This window comes from Nematolebias whitei, chromosome 11, assembly GCF_014905685.2.
Source record: "Nematolebias whitei isolate Nwh7 chromosome 11, NemWhi1, whole genome shotgun sequence".
Taxonomy (NCBI): domain Eukaryota; kingdom Metazoa; phylum Chordata; class Actinopteri; order Cyprinodontiformes; family Rivulidae; genus Nematolebias; species Nematolebias whitei.
This window is the reverse complement of record NC_056508.1, coordinates 35,213,335-35,216,992: the sequence shown is the minus strand read 5'-3', so window position 1 is coordinate 35,216,992 and position 3,658 is coordinate 35,213,335. Positions and strand designations below refer to the sequence as shown.

At 35.5% G+C, this 3,658-nt stretch overlaps 1 long non-coding RNA gene across 1 annotated transcript; it reads left to right on the top strand.

Moving 5' to 3' along the window:
* The first annotated feature begins 761 nt into the window (after positions 1-761).
* On the top strand, positions 762-3,368 carry LOC119417667. The gene is made up of 3 exons (XR_005187154.1): positions 762-873; positions 3,014-3,145; positions 3,236-3,368. It is a non-coding gene; the product is annotated as an uncharacterized LOC119417667 (long non-coding RNA).
* The last annotated feature ends 290 nt before the right edge of the window (positions 3,369-3,658 follow it).

Here is a 3,658-nt window from a genome sequence, read left to right as displayed (position 1 = left end):
AAGTTGATCATAAAATATATACATTTAATAGAAAAAACTTAACCTTAAAGTAATGTATAAGTTCTACTGGTCAGGAATCACCTCTCTGGGAGGTGTGGGTGTAAAACTCAGTTTGAAATCACTGTAGTTTGAAGCAAATCAGATCAAGTCCAATTTTGACAAAATATTAAACTTTAACTTGTTAACAAAGGTCATATTTTCTATGTTGTAAGTTGTATTGCATAAAAATAGCTGGCTATTCTGATATAAATTTGTCAATATCTGAGAATGTTAACAAAAGTGCAAAAAATTTGCAATTTAAAGAACAAAAGAATGCAGCACTTATGCAATTAGCTGTCAAACAGGATTTTAACTTTAAACTATTGTTACATAATGATCTTAAAAATGTATCCAAAATAGGCTGTGCACATTTGGGTGTGTCTGTTGCTACTATATATATTTTGAAAAGAAGCTCTGCAGACATAAGGACCAGCATCATCTCTGCTGCTCAGACTACAGTTAATTTACCAAGATATTTATCCAAACAGGGATTCAGGAGATCATTTCTGACTCTGATAAATCAACATGAGGACACTCTGTTCAATAACAGCTGTCCTGCTGATAGCATCTTGTCTGTTTGAGCCCTCTGCTTCAGAAAAACCTGGTAAGATTGTTTTTTCTTTTGTGTAAATCTCTAATATGTTATTTTTGTTTGTCTTACTTACGTAAAAACTAGATACCCTCATTAACATTAAGCTACCACTTCTCTACAACCAGGGATCTGTCCAAGAGGACCTCCCAATAACCTGCCAATAGCACCAGAATGTGGCAATGATGAGGACTGTTCTGGAGATGAGAAATGCTGCAGGTCTCTCTGCCTCTCTCCTGTTTTCAGTAAGACATGTTCCTATTAAATGTTTCAAAATGTAGAAATGAACAGCCAGTTTAAGTTTTAAGACACTGAATGTCCAACTGGTTTAGCAGATTAACTTTAATATCATCTGACATGTTGAAGTGTCTGACATGAGTCAAGCTGTCTTCACTGCGTGTTGTCAAAACTATGAGTCAAAACCTTTTTAAAGGGCACAAGAAGAATCTGATGGGTAATATGATGGTTTAAAATCCATCCATCCATCCATCCATTTTCTTTACCCGCTTGTTCCATTTTGGGTCACGGGGGTCGATGGTGCCCATGTCCAGCAATCACTGTGCGAGGGGTGGGGTACACCCTGGACGAGTCGCAAGTCCATCACAGGGACACATAGAGACAAACGAGACAAACAACCATTCACGTTCTCACTCACACCTAGGGACAATTTAGAGTTACCAATCAGCCTAACATGCATGTTTTTGGTCTGTGGGAGGAAACCGGAGTACCCGGAGAAAACCCACGCATGCACGGAGAGAACATGCAAACTCCACCCAGAAAGGCCCTTGGACCGGGGTTTGAACCAAGGACCTGCTCGCTGAGAGGCAGCAGCTCTACCAGTTGTGCCACCGTGCTGCCTATGGTTTAAAATGTAATCTATAAGATCTAATTTTGTTTTGACATAAATTAGTTTGTCTTCTATATTTTGTGTTTTCTTCTATGTTTGCTAAAAACACATCTGTTCTCGCAGGCATTTCACAGTGTAAATTGATTTAGTGTTTTTTTGTTCTGTGATCCTATGTTTTAAATGCTTTTTAATAATTCTTCCGTTAAAATTATTATTAGTGTATTTTGTTTTTTTTCTCTCTTTAATTTTACTCCCATTGATTGTTGTTGTTGTTGTTGTTGTTGTTGTTGTTAAGCACTTTGATAACAGGGTGTGTTTCAAATGTGCTCTATAAATAAAGTTGATTTGACTTGTGGTCGAAATTAGATTTTTACCCAGAACAATTCATCTCAGGGACCGACGTGTTTCCATCTACTGTTTGGATTCATGTTGGAGTGGTAGTAGTATAACATGGTGGTAGCTGAGGCTTAAAGAATCAGGAGTAACATCTCAACAGTAACAATTAATGCCCACATTTTTAAATAAAATATCAAAACAATGATTAGTTTTAGAAGAATATGTTAGCGATCATACCCAGTTATTACTACACCAAATCTCTCTTCAGTATTTGAAAAACTGACTGTGTTTGAGTCATTTTTGCTTGTGATGAAGTTGCTTATGTGTTGTAGTCAACTTGAATGAGGTTAACTCCAAAACTTAGTTTTAGATGTACATTCAATTAATATTTCAGATTTTTTTTAATATGTAGTGGTTCCTGATAACTCGTTGTATTTTCTTTTAAGCAGTGAGTGTTAAAAAAAACAAAAACAGACTCCTCAAAACTCATTATGACAGACTTTTTGTTTTTAAATATTTTAGCATTTATTTCCTTTTTCATTCAGCAACTACCAAGACTTTGATTAAACCAGGTCAATGCCCAACACTACTTTTCAACTACTTTGATACCTTTGCACCATTAGAACCATGTTGCTATGACATAAACTAGTGGTGTCAAACTCACTTACAAAAAGGGGGTCAAAATTAAAACCTTTTTCAAACTAAGGGCCAGTTTCAGAAGCTCAACTAACTCAAGTTAGATACCCAACATCTTTTCTTTGTTGCAGGTTCCTCAAAATACAATTTGATTGGTCTCATTTGACATTCTCTGTTGCACTTTTGACATCATTTTCAAAGATTACTGAAAAAAATTCAAGTGAAAAAAAATATTTACATTTAACATTTCATCTTGGGGGCCATTTAAGATGTCAATGAGGACCACATTTGGCCCCCGGGCCTTGAGTTTGACATATGTGACGTACACTGCCCTGGAGCTGAGAAATGTTGTTTGACTAGGGATCTGTTTGTGCCCCTCCTGTTCCAAGTAAGAATTGCTTTTTTTGTTTTTGTTTGTTTGTTTGTCTTAACAAAGTAGCTAATAACTATAATGTGAAATTTATTTACATCATGAAAAATGTGTAAAATAAAATGTGTTCAGGTAGTTTTTTTTTTAATGGTCTACTTAAAAAAAAAATCTATTTTTTTTCTATCTTTTCTTTCAGTAACTGGCAGATGTCCCCCCCATGGAAGATTTGGGATATGTATTGAGGAATGCTCTGACATCAGACCATGCAGAAATGGTAAAATATGCTGCTTCAATGGGTGTGGAATGCAATGCATGACACCAGTATAAGGTGAGATATGTAAAAGGGGGTAAATGTCCTCATTACATTTCTGCTTAAGGATTCTATGAAAAGATAAATTGATTTTGTTTTATGTTTCAGTTCCACCATGACTTTGAGATGGGCGATGGTTCTTCCCTCACTGTCATGAATGCTGATGGTGATTGTAAGAGCAGCAAGTTGTGTTGTATGAATAGATGAGGACAAACCTGCCAGCAATGCTTATTTTCTTCAATACAGACATATTGATATTATCAATACATTGCTTATATGTGTGTTTTTGCTTCCTTTTGATTCCAATCCTATGTTTTTTTTAAAAAAGGACAGTATTTTAACATTTTTGCATTTTATTGATAAAATAGTATAAATTTCATCACAGTAACAAATCATTCAGAATGATCTACAAAGGTATTCTATGAGTTTTTTGGCTATAATTTGTGTATCCTTTGGCTGTTTCCTTCTGCAGGGGTTGCCAAAATGCATTAACCCACAGATTTGGGAATGGTTTTACACAAAATGCCCTCC